The following is a 14,076-nucleotide window of genomic DNA, read 5'->3' on the forward strand; positions in this document are numbered from 1 at the left end:
AAAAATCTGTGATAACTGCTGAAGATTTGAATGATTGGCTGAAAACATAACAGAAAAAGGAGAAAGAGTCACAGGGAATGGATGTAGCTAGGCTACGTATGGAAATGGAAGAATTTATAGTAGGAACCATACCTACAGAAACACTGAAGAATTATCAGGAAGGGGAGATCCTCTTCTTATGTAAAAGCATCACATGGAGAGCAAAGAACATACAAGACAGGTTGAGAGGAATAGCCAGTGAAGTGGGAATTGACATGGATAAGGTGAAAGCTTTACAGAAAACATACCGAGTGGATTTTTCAGACAAGGATATTGAGAATCTGAACAATGCAGGCCGAACAGGACACATTAAGGAAATGATTGCCTTGTTGAAGAAATGGGGAGATGTAGAAAGATGGAAAGACAGATGGTATCGAAAGCGAGAGGATGGAGCAGATAGAACTTACTCAGCATTTCCCCTAACAGAAAAAGAGAAGGCAGTGACAGCTTACCCCATGAGAGAGATTCCAGGAGGTGGGTACGTACATGTCCCATGGACCAGACAGGATATTTTATCATTTACAAATGATTTCCCTCGACTAAGGGAAAAGCCTGTTGAGTGGTACAGACAAGTCGACAGATTTGTAAAGCTGTCAAAAGTACTGTGGATTGACCTGAATAGTCTGTTTGATATAATTGTACCAGCAGACCTGTGGGCAGAATGTAAAATAGTCATAGACTGGCCTACTAAGGAATACCCGAGAGATCAAAAAACAGGAGCTCCAGACCCGGAGGTAATGAAAAAGTACGAGCAGGTTATGGCCTTCTTGAAAAATAAAGTACCCCCCAAGGAGACAGACTGGGTTAAAATAGACCGAACACATCAGGAATTGAAAGAATCAGTCCATGCTTACTATGAAAGACTGATACTAGCTTTTAAGCAGTTCAGTGGAGATGAACACCTGGGTGACAAGGATCTGAGTCATTTTGTGTACAGATTTGTGTACGGTTTGCGGCCTGAAATCATTGAAATGATACGGCAGCATACCGTGGATTGGCAGAGTAAGAAGATTGATGAGATTTTGAGACATGCAAAATACTTCAGTGATGAGATTGAGGCAAAGCAGAGAAAGCTAAAAGAAAAGGCAATGTGGGCACAGGTGAAAGTTGCAGAAAGACAGGAAGCTCAGCTAGTTGAACAGGCAAATAACCAAGGAAATAAACCCAGGTTTGGTCCAGGAAAAGGAAAAGGGAATATAGAGGAAGCAAAGAAAAAGTTCCCCTGCCACAACTGTGGAAAATTGGGGCACTGGAAATCCGAGTGTAAGAATCCACCGTCCACTAACGATGATAATTCATCATTGAATTCGCAGGTGCAGAGTGAGGGGTGTGGCCAGCATCGACAACAGCAGAAGGCTGATAAGCAGCAGAATCAGGTGCCAAAACCACCCTTGCCACAGAGAAAAGGATCCCAGAAGTACAGCCAAGAATCTGGGTTCTACGATGAAGAGCAGGTAATCAAACCAAAACGCGCAAGCGCTGTATCTCAGTATTGGCTGAAAAATGAGGGAAGTGACTCTGAGGGAGACTTCTGACGGTGCCGAAGAGAAGAGGAGGAGTGCGTACTTGGCGCAACTCTGGAAATAGACCAGGCAGGACCTTTTGTAGATGGGAAAATTAATGGTGAAAGCATCACTTTCCTAGTTGATACTGGGGCCACGAGATCAACTGTCAGGTCAGCTGATATAAAGAATCTTCCTCTCTCGGACGAAGCGATCCAAGTGGTTGGTGTGTCCAACACACAGATCAAAACACTACTTACTGAACCAGTAAAGGTTAGAATAGGGAAATTTTCAGACATGCACCGATTCGTGGTGTGTGACACCAGTCCAGTGAACCTGTTAGGCAGGGATCTGCTGTGCAAAATGAATTGCACTATTTTCTGTACTCCAGATGGTATAACCTTTGAGACACCTGATGAGGATGTGCTATACAGAATGACCATGGATAACAGAGAATGTGAGGCTTTGGGAACATATGCAATATTTAATCCTGATGCATTACCCCCAGAGTTGAAACAGACAGTGAAAGCAGCAGTTTGGGATTTTACTGGAGAAGATGTGGGCCTGATGAGAAATGTAGATCCAGTAAAGATTACTGTAAAAGAGGGAGTGGTTTACCCAAACATACCGCAATACCGATTGACACCTGAAATAATTGAAGGAATAACACCCTTAATTGAGAAGATGATCCAGCAAGGGGTGTTAAGAGAAATATTGAGCAGCCCATTTAATTCACCAATAATGGGACTGAAGAAACCTAATGGAAAGTTCAGAATAGTACAAGATTTGTGAAAGATTAACAAGATTGTTGTGCCATGTTGTCCTATTGTGCCAAATCCATCAGTGATTTTGTATCAGATTCCCCATGATGCAGAATGGTACACGGTAATTGATTTGTGTCATGCTTTCTTTTCAATCCCATTGCATCATGACAGCCAGACAATATTTTCTTTTAGATTTGGAGAGCGGATTTTGGCATGGTGCCGAATTCCACAGGGGTATACAGAGAGCCCCTCAATATTTAATCAATTGCTAAAGAAATCTCTGGAAAGTCTGACAATGCCTGAAAATTCAGTCTTGGTCCAATATATTGATGACCTACTTGTGGCATCAAAAACACGTGAAGCTTGTGAAATAGATACCATTAATCCGTTAAAGGTATCTCCAGCCAAATTGCAGTTCTGTGAGAAAGAAGTCCAGTATCTGGGACACAATATTGAGAAAGGCCTGAGAAAAGTGACTATTGACAGAATCAAAATCATTAGGGGGATGAGAGCCCCAATGACACAAAGAGAGGTGAGAATGTTCCTGGGAATGGTGGGTTACTGTTGTCAGTGGATAAGTAATTTTTCCCTGATTGCCAAACCATTGATTAAATTGACCAAAAGTGAGGTGAAAGACCCATTAGAACTAAACCCAGAAGAAATGGCTGCATTCAGAGAGCTGAAAGACAGACTTTGTGAAGCTCCTGCCCTAGGGATGCCTGATTATGAAAAGGAATTTGAGCTGTACTGTAGTGAGAGAAATGGATGTGCACTTTCAGTGTTAATCCAGAAACATGGACGTCTGAGGAGGCCAATTGCCTATTTCTCAGCAACTCTTGACCCAGTAGCTGTGGGTTTGCCAGGTTGCCTGAAAGCAGTAGCTGCTACCTGTAAAAGTTTGGAACAAAGTGAGGGAATCATAATGGGATACCCTGTACGGGTATTTGTACCTCATGATGTGGCAATCCTTTTAACAAGGAGCCGGACACAGTTCATGTCTCATAGTCGGCTGACTAAATATGAGAAAGTCATTCTTGGTGCAACCAATGTAAGTCTGGAAAGATGTGTGAATGTGAATCCAGCAACACTGTAGCCTGATGCTGAATGTGTGGGAGTGAGAAATGATGTTGATAATGATTGCCTGGATGTACTTGATTACTGCACAAAGCCAAGGCCAGACATAAGAGATCTGCCACTGCCTGAAAGTGATCATGTGTTGTTTGTGGATGGATCATGTCTGAGAACAGAGGAAGGAGTGTTGAGTGCTGCATATGCTGTGTGCAAAGTCTCGGAAGTTGTGGAAGCATCACCCTTGAAAGGAGTTAAATCCGCTCAGGTGGCAGAACTGGTGGCACTGACAAAGGCATGCAAGATTGGCAGAAGTGTGAGAGTGACTGTGATGACTGACAGCCAGTAGGCTTCGGGGTTGTCCATGATTTTGGCCAGCTATGGCTACAAAGAGGTTTCCTGATCTCAAGTGGAACTCCCATAAAGAATGCTGAAGTGGTTGGAAAACTGCTAGAGGCGATACAGCTGCCTAAAGAACTAGCAGTTGTAAAATGTGCTGCTCATGGTCATGGTGACGATTTTGTAACAGTTGGTAACAAGTTTGCCAATGACATAGCACAATATTGTGCAAGGAACAATCACTCAATTAACAGGAGCAAAGAACAGGAAATGTCTTCTTGTTCATTAATGTTTACTAATGAAGTGGGAACATGGGAGGAAGTAAAACAGCTGCAGGATGAGGCAGAAGATGATGAAATGAGAGATTGGGTGAAGGCAGGTTGTGCACCTAGAGAAAAGGATCATGTGTGGGTCTATAGGGATGGAAGACCAGTCATGCCAAACAGCATGCTATCAACAATGGCAAGGATGTATCATGGCCAAGGACACTTGGGAAGGGATGCTATGATAAGAGCCTTTAAGCAAACCTGGTACAGTCCAAAGTTCAGACTGATAGCAAAAAGCCTCTGCCAGAGATGTCTGATATGTCAGCAATTCATTCCTGGAAAGAAAACAGTGGTGAGCCTAGGACCAATAGGCAGGGAGGGAGGACCCTTCACAAGAATGCAGATAGACTTCATTGAAATGCCCCCAGTCAACAGGTTGAGGTATGTCCTAGTGGTGGTCTGTTTGTTCTCAAGGTGGGTGGAGGCGTACCCAACAAGAAGAAATGATGGGATAACAGTGGCCAAATTACTGTTAAGAGAGTTCATCCCAAGGTACCGGTTCCCAGTAACCATTGAATCAGAGAGAGGAGGACATTTTTATAATGAAATCATGGGTCTAATTTGTGAAGCATTGAGTGTACAGCAGAAGTTGTATTGTGCCTACCGACCAGAAGCTTCTGGGGTAGTTGAGCAGATGAACGGTAATATCAAAAACAGAATTGGCAAAATGTGCTTAGCCACAGGAATGAAATGGCCCGATGTCTTGCCTCTAGTCCTGATGACCATTAGGTCTACTCCAGACAGAACAACAGGTTTGAGTCCACATGAAATTATCATGGGACGTGCTATGAGGCATGCATATGTACCAGTGAACAAGCTGATGACTATAACTGATGACATGATTTTGGATTACTGCAAAGGCCTGGCTGACGCAGTTCATTCAGTGTTTCACCAGGTTGGAGAAGACGCCACCACACTTGAAAAGAAACCAGCCCATGATCTGAGCCCAGGGGACTGGGTAAGGATAAAAGTCCACAGAAGAAGGAATTGCCTGGTTCCAAGGTGGGGAAGGCCAAGACAAGTCATCTTGACCACAACGACTGCTGTGAAGTGCTCTGGTGTGAAAAATTGGATACATGCAAGCCACACATTGAGAGTTCCAAATCCAAGAGATGGTACTGGAAAAGAATACTTTAAAGAGTCAGATTCCAGTGATGATGCAGACAGTGAGGCAGTAAGAAGGAAAAAGAATCCTGAAAGTGGGGAAAGTGAGTCAGGAGAAGCTTTCATCCCACCAGAAGAGGTTCTGAAGAGAACAGTGCAAACTGAAGAAGCAAGCTCAGACTCAGAAGAATTGCCTGAGGTTCCAATTGACAGTGACCAACACAAAAAGAAAGAAAGGAAAGAAAAGAACCTTCCAACAGAAGAGACACCTAAATCGCATGAGGAAATTGGACAAGTTCCACCTGAGATAAATATTTAAGAAAAAGGGACAGATAAAGACAGAGAGGGACAGATTGCGGAAAAACCCAGAGGAGGTGTAGGGAATATCGACAACAAGCTAGGTGAAGGGACAAGTAGACAGCAAGAAGATTGCGTGTCGGAGACCCGAGGAGGGACAGAAGTAGGGAAATCTCAATTGGTGGAAAAAGAGACTGTTGGAGAAAAAGAAGTTGTTAAAGAAAAGAAAGCTGTTAATGAACCAGTAGCAACTGAAACAGACTCTGATGAAAGTGACAATGAGATTCATGGAGGACGAGTTCTGAGAAAGAGAACTTGACTTGGAGAAAGAAACAATAAAGAAGGAAAGCAAAAGAGAAATGCTAAAGGAGATCTTTGGCCAAATAAGATAAAGAGACTAAGGTACAGACTGACACGAGTTAACTCTTCGAAAGCTGAACAAGTGAACAAAGTGTCAAGTCAGAATCCTACCAAGGAAGAAGAAGCAAAGATACCTGAGAGAACTAAAAGAGTAAGAAAACCAAACCAGAGGTACAAGTCACCGGAATGGACGTATGTGGCACTGCCTGAAGAAGGAGAAGAGACGGACAGCCAAAGAAGTCCAGAGGAGGCTTTACTGAAGGAGGTTGCAGAAGAAGAAGCTGTGGGAATCCTGAGAGTTATCTTGTCCGACATTGGAGAAGAGACGGATGTTCAGGACCTGATACAGTTTGATGATGATGAAGAGACAGTGAAAAGTGATGAAAATCCAAATTGAGTGAATCCAAGAAAAATCACTTGGAGAAAAGAAGAAGTAATACTAAGATTAGTAGAGTTTAATAATCTGGTGGGTACTTGCTGCCCTTAAAAGTTCAGTAGAGGAGTAGAAGAGGCTAAGTCAAAAGACACGGTCAAATTAACAAAATGGCTAACACTGAGAATAAAAGTAGATGTACCTTTCTGAAAAGATGGTGCAAAATGTGCTGCTGCTGTACAGGTTTATTAATGCTGCTTTGGAGCGTGCTTGCTCTATTGATTTCATTTAGAGTCACTATAGACACTTTAGAAGGTCATATTGAGAACAAGACTAATATAGGGAAGAGTCCATTAAAGGTAGTTCCAACTAGAACTAGTAATATACATATACATAAAGATAGGTCGATTAACGATTTTTCTAGCAATGTTTTTTCTAAATTGTTGTATGAATACGTTAAGACAATGGAAGTAAGGGATTGCTACGTCTGCATGCAGTTACCTGCCTCTGTTTTGGAAGGAGTGACTTATCATCATCTTCCGGCTACGTATGGAATTTCCTGTAGTGTGTTGATTAGTATATTTTATCAGTTAGGGAAATTAGATTACAATATGTCTAATGTAGATAATATTCCTGGGCAATTGCCTATGAATAAAGCATTGAATCCTGAAAAGGATGCTAACACTTTAGGTGAGATTTTTCTAGAAACCAAAGAATTAACCTTAGACTATGTTTTTAGAAATAATTTAACTTGCAGTTTGAAGGGAGAAGAGAAGAATTTTCTAGACATGGTTGAGAGAAGAAGGTTGAACATGCACAAGAAAGCAGAAGGGCATAAAATGAGTGACACAATGTGGGATATTGAGAAAGAGAAGGAGTTGAAAAATGGAGCCAGTCCAACTATGGCTATAGATGCCCCACAGAAAGGGAATCTGTGCATTACCAGGAAGAGATCCCAATATGATTATTATTTCATAGGGACTAGTGAGTGCCATGATACATACTTTATTGCAACCGGATGGGGATTTAGAGGAGGAGAAGATCCAGTTTTTCCGGGAGTGTATTATATTTGTGGGAACAAGGCTTATTACCGTTTGCCTGACCATTGGTTTGGTACATGTTATGTTGGCCTGGTCTTTCCAAAGATTTTTCACATGGATAGAGTAGATGATGCTGAACATTCTAACACATTAACACGTTATAGAAGAGAAACATGGACAGAAATTGTAGGAGATATTTTTGGAGCTTTAATTCCAGCAGTGGGGATTTCTTTGAATGCATTTGGCATTCGGAAGCTGTCAACAGTGGTGGATCGCTTGTCAACAAGCACCGCTGGATGCTTTCTTTTGGTTAATACAGAAATGGTTGCTTTGCGTGCTATGGTGATGCAAAATCGACTTGCCCTTGACATTCTTTTGGCAAAAGAGGGTGGAGTCTGTGGAATGCTGAAAGTTCAACATTGTTGCACTTACATTCCTGACGAAAGTAAAGATCTAAAAGTTTACATCAAAAATATTACTGATTTGCATGAAGAATTAGTACCACTGGAAGCTGAAAGTATCTGGACTAAAATGGCTAATAAGATGATTGCGATTAAGAACTTTGTAGCTAAGATAGGTAGTACCATATTTGGTAAGATATTATTTCCATTAACTTGTGTAATAGTTGCATTATTGATCCTTAGATTAGGATGTATGTGTTGTAAATATAGAAGAAATAAAAAGAAAATCACAAAAGAAAATGTTAAAAAGAGACAAAAGAAATCAGAAAGAGATCCACAAGAAATAGAACTAGAAGAGCTAAGAGAAAGCATGTATATAGAAACTAAAAAGGAAGATGAGATGGAAACTAGGGTCTAAAAACAAGAACAAGAAGATATTTCAAATTCTTCCAAAAGGGGAAACTAAATTGATTTTTGGGGTTTTGATTTTTGTGGTGATTATATATCACCAAAGGAGGGATTGATGGAGCAGGGTTTTTACTCTAAAACCGAATACCTGTTTCATTATCGCATGTTCTAACTAAAAGTACTACTGATTAATTATTAATGATTAAAAGTTTGTCGAATGTTGTTTAATCAACCTTATTAACAAGAGAATTACACGTGGGAATGCTACTGCATGGCTAAATAACAAGTGAACTAAGATGGTGAGCAAACTGACAGAAAACGATGTTGCTTATGTGATGTTATGGTATTTTGCGCTTATAATTAATATGCATTAATGGCTTTTGATGTCGCAAATGGCTAGATAAATACACACACATAAGGGTATTAGCAGGGGAATAACACTGTATAATAATTTCTATGCAGTAATTCTGTTTTATGTCTATTTTGCTTAAAGTTGTCCATTGTAGCCTGCCATAAAATGGCCACCACCCGCAGCCTGCATTGGAGTTGCTGGAAATTTACAGAAAGGCTTCGCTCTGCCTGTGACCTTGCACCTCCGATGAACTGAAAAGCCATAAGCATGATGACAAGTCTGGGACATCTGCCAAAAGCCCCTGAAAGACGGAAAAGTTGATACGAACTCAATGTGAACCCACTTTTAAAACAAATTCACCTAGTAGAGACATCCGTAAAAGTAGCGAATTAGTCATGGACTTTCAATTCTGCTATTCATTATTTGGGACAATCTATGCGTGAGAACAACCCGTAGAATATCGAAAAAGTACCAAGATGACATTATTTCCGCCATTCATCCGTTCTGAATAAAGAAATGTAACTTTATAGAATGTAAATTTCAGTATAAATAATAGTAGACTAGAGAGGTCTAGTGCCACTTCTTCCCGAGCTGATGATGCGAGGTCCCTATGCTGACGGAGAGGACGATGACTCTACATAATGACAGAAGACTCTAATTCTTCTACAGAGGACTGGTTCTGACTTAGGATCTGACATTTAGACAGAATAGGTAAATATGAGAGAAATGAAATTTGCATTTAATTGGCTTTTCTTGAAATTTTAGATAAATGAATAATTTGTTTGAATTCCTGTCTCGGGTGGTTATTTCTGGTCATGTTTATTGATTTTATTGTGTATTCTTTGAAATGTATTTTGCTAGATCCACAAGCAACTAGCTGGTCGCATTGACCTCAAAGTACAGGCAGATTAGATAGAGCATATGTGAAAGGTGTTTCTCCTTTACAGGGCACGGATAGTGTGATTTAGGGTGAATGTTGGTGTAATGGGCCCCACCAGCGTATGATGTGTGTATGCGTGTGTGACTGTGAAATCATTCCGTCCGTGGAAGTAGAGGGGATTCGGAAGCTCTGATCTGCACCAATATCTATATGCAACCTCTGGCTCAGGTAGCTTGGAAGAGGGGACTGTCAATGGTGTCATACTCTGATGACACCCAATTGGTGATCGCCTACTCTAAGAAGAACAACGCCAATCTAGGCAGGTTCAAGGAAGATCTGGTAGAGGTGGCAGACTGGATGGCTAACAACTACCTGCAATTAAACGCCAGCAAATCTGAGGTGTTGCTATTCGGAAAAGACCGTGACTTGTGGACTGAACAATGCTGGCCTGCCAGCCTTAAGCCAGCTCCTGTGCCCAAAGAGGCAGTTAAAAATCTTGGTTTCTGGATTGAGAGCACGCTGACGTTCGACACTCAAGCCAAAGTTGTGGCCGGGACCTGTTTTGGCTTACTGCGCGGCCTGAAGCCGATATTAGGCTTCTTTTCCCCTAGAGTTCGTCAGACCATCATCCAGGCGACAATACTATCCAGACTGGATTATGGAAATTCATTTTATCTTGGGGCGAACAAATCTTGTATCCTGCGCCTGCAAAGGACCCAGAAGGCCGCAGCACGTATGCTGGTGGCACTCCCGAGATCTGCATCAGTCTCCCATATCCTACCATAACTACATTGGTTGCCGGTTGAGAAACAAATTCAATTTAAAACTCTTTGTGTCGCTCATAAAATTCTCATTCAACAGGCCCCTTTGGGCCTGGCTAAGCTGCTTCAACCATATATGCCTCAGCGGCCCCTTAGATCGGCCAATCAGATGCTGGCAACTGTCCCTCGGGTTGTGAGAGCAAAAGCCGGGGAGCGCTCATTTCGCTGTCTTGCGGCGCTACTCTGGAACCGGCTTCCGCTTTCAATTAGAGAGATCCAGACTCACCTGACCTTTCGTAAAGCAATTAAGACCTGGCTCTTCCCCTCTGTTGCATAACATTCTTCTTGACTTGCCACTCTCCGGTGTCTCTGATTGCGCTGGGACGCCCATTGCTGGGGCAGCTATGCGCGTTACAAGTCCATTAAATAAATAAATAAATAAAATTAAAATCTCCTAGGAGCAACATTCTGGAGTGTGTCAAGGTCAAAGCAGCAATGGTATCGAATAATGCCTGGTGCTAAGAATCCAGGCCTGGGGGTCTATAGCACACCAAGCCCGTCAGCAGCCTTACCTATGGCTCTTGCAGGGTGAAACCCTGTAGCTCATATCCTGCGACCTCATTCACCTGAAAAGGTGCGAAGTTCCATCTCTCCTTAAAAATTACCACAACCCCCTCCTCCTCTTCCTGAGGCCCTGGGTTTGTGAAATATTTTATAGCCTTCTGGGCAGGCAAAAACAATCTCTATGGAAGAATCCATACTGGCCCAAGTCTCTGTAATAAATAAAACATCCAGGTCCATGTCTTCTAACAGACTGGATACCTCTTGATGGTGTTTTATCAGGGATCTGCTGTTTATCAAGCCGCACATTAAAACTGTTTGATGCCCCCCCTGTCCCCTCTTACCAATACTGAGCAATAGCTCTTTAGAATAGCATATCCTGCCATTTTTCAAACGGGCAGTATTGCTGGCGCTAGGCGCGCCTGGTGCGCAGACGGGCGCAAACAGGCTTGCCTCTGGCACGCCTCCGGCGCGCCTTTGGTGCGCCTTTGGCACGCCCGCTGCACGCGCAGGCTGCGCACTTGCATTGACCCACCTAAATAGGGAAGTGATTAGCGATCCGGCCAGCCACTAGACCGCTGACCAAGATGGCGCTGGTAGGATGAGTGTTCCCGTAGTCCCGCCAAAGTAGCGAGATGGCGTGCAGAAATTTTTATAGTGCGGGTAAGTGGGTGGTTCTGTGATTTGTAACAATTTTAAAAACAAACTTCATCAGTATCAGCAATTTAAAAACACACTGTAAACCCCCCGTATTCTGACCTTGCAGCAGCGATGGTAGGAAGCGGTGCGAGCGTTACAGGAGAGTAGTGCTCCTATGCTAGAGATCAGCGCGTAGTGTTTTCCTATCAGGTCTGGGTCTTTCTATTGTGGATAGCGCGCTTGCATTGCCCCACCTAAATAGGGAAGTGATTAGCGATCTGGCCAGCCACTAGACCGTTGACCAAGATGGCGCTGGTAGGATGAGTCTTCCCGTAGTCCCGCTAAAGTAGCGAGATGACGTGCAGAAACTTTTATAGTGCGGGTAAGTGGGCGGTTCTGTGATTTGTAACAATTTTAAAAACAAACTTCATCAGTATCAGCAATTTAAAAACACACTGTAAACCCCCGTATTCTGACCTCGTAGCAGCAATGGTAGGACGCGGTGCGAGCGTTACAGGAGTAAGTAGTGCTCCTATGCTAGAGATCAGCGCGTAGCGTTTTCCAATCAGGTCTGGGTCCTTCTATTGTGGATAGCGCGCTTGCATTGCCCCACCTAAATAGGGAAGTGATTAGTGATCCGGCCAGCCACTAGACCGCTGACCAAAATGGCGCTGGTAGGATGAGTCTTCCCGTAGTCCCGCTAAAGTAGCGAGATGGCGTGCAGAAATTTTTATAGTGCGGGTAAGTGGGCGGATATGTGATTTGTAACAATTTTAAAAACAAATTTCATGAGTATCAGCAATTTAAAAACACACTGTAAACCCCCCGTATTCTGACCTCGCAGCAGCGATGGTAGGACGCGGTGCGAGCGTTATAGGAGAGTAGTGCTCCTATGCTAGAGATCAGCGCGTAGCGTTTTCCCAATCAGGTCTGGGTCTTTCTATTATACACTAATATACCACAAATGGAAGGGATTGAAGTCATTCGACAGGTTCTTGAGACTCGACCAGGTCCAGTGACAGTACCTACTGATTTTATCATTGAGTTAATGACCATCTCACTCACACGGACTTATTTTGAGTGTCAAGAATTCCTGTCATACAAGGGAAACACGCCCTTATGTAAACAGGAGAGCTGTTACATAACTCAAGGGAAACACGCCCTTATGTAAACAGGAGAGCTGTTACATAACTCAAGGGAAACACGCCCTTATGTAAACAGGAGAGCTGTTACATAACTCAAGGAAAACACGCCCTATAAAGGGAGGAACCGGGAGGTACAAGGCTGTCGGATATTGTGTTTACACCGACGTACCTGCTTCGTGAAGAGCAGTGTTCCGGAGTGGTGCTCCAGTAAGGCAAGAACGGAGGTAGGTCGAGTCGTTACTCCCTGGGCCGTGTCTTGCCCCATCGTCACCTGTGAAGGACCCGGAAGCTCTACCGGTCAACCATTGAGCTTCGCTTTTTGACTCGGCTGAGTCCAAGCGCAGTGGCGCTTTTGCTGGTTGGAGTCGTAACTCCCAGCCCGACCAGAGACACAGGGACTGCCAGCTGTAACGCACACCAGGAGGTGTTTGCCGCGTTACAGACTCGGAAGTCCACAGGATCGATCGAGCGGCTGCTCTCGGTTCAGTCTTCTTGCTTGTGATTGGGGTATCGGTGACGCATCACCAGGAGGTGACTCCGCGTCCCGGTGCAGTCTGAGGAAGAGGTTGAGCGGCTGCTCCCTTCAGGTAGAGACCCCGGCTGGGTGTTTCCCTGACTCCTCGATTCTCCCCAACACTCTTCGTGCCCCTCACAGCCTACCGATTGGCATTGTCGGCCATTTCATTTCTGCCCTCTGTTGGCATACGCCGGGATCGGCGTATATGCAGAGGACGGTTAGGACCATCCGTGCTGTGGGCTGGTAACGTACTTAGCCTGGAGGATTCCAGTGACTATAACTTTTGTTTGTTCTTTGTATTTTATTTGCCTTCATTAAAAGAACTAACCCTTCACAAGTGGTTGCGTCCTCATTGTCGTGTCTGTTAAACGATCCTGAGACGTTCAGGGCGTTACATTGAGTTTGATGGGGTGTTCAATCTACAAATTAAGGGTACATGAATGGGAGCTTCTTATGCCCCCAATTTTGCAATTTTGTATGTTGATAACTTCGATCAAACATAGATTTACAATCAGGCTAATAATCCCTATTTTTTTAATGTGCTCCATTGGCGCCGTTATATCGATGATATTTTCTTTATTTGGACTGGCGATGTTGTGACCCTGAAGGACTTCCTTAAATGGCTGAATACTTGTTCTCAGAATCTTAGGTTCACTTCACAAGCCAGCAGTGAGAGTGCTGACTTTCTACACCTGACTATAATTCTGAGCGATGGAAAGTTGGCCACTGAGCTCTATACCAAGCCAACGGCCTGGAACACCCTTTGGGAATATACTAGCCATCACCCAAGGGGCCTCAAAGATGGCCTCTCCTTTGGCCAGTTCTTGCGTATACGCAGGGACTGCCATTTTAGGGAGGATTACTTTAGAGAGGCCCAAATACTTGCAAAAAACTGGAACATCGTGGTTACCCAAAACGACTGATCAACCTGTCGCTTAAGAGGGCTTCGTATAACCACCGCGGGTTTCTGCTGACACCACGTATTCCAAAAACATCTGAACGTGTAACTTGTGTCTCTACTTTCGGGACCAAAAGTAATCAAATTGTAAAGATTGTGAAACGTCATTGGCCCCTGGTGCAGGCAGTTGGAATTACCAAAGAAATGCCCCTTTTTTTCTTTTAAACAGGGTAAAACTATTCATGACCATTTGGTCTGTGCCGCTCTACCCGTTAAGTGCTCCCCTGATTTGACTATTTTAT

Source organism: Triturus cristatus, chromosome 4_2 (assembly GCF_964204655.1).
Source record: "Triturus cristatus chromosome 4_2, aTriCri1.1, whole genome shotgun sequence".
NCBI lineage: Eukaryota > Metazoa > Chordata > Amphibia > Caudata > Salamandridae > Triturus > Triturus cristatus.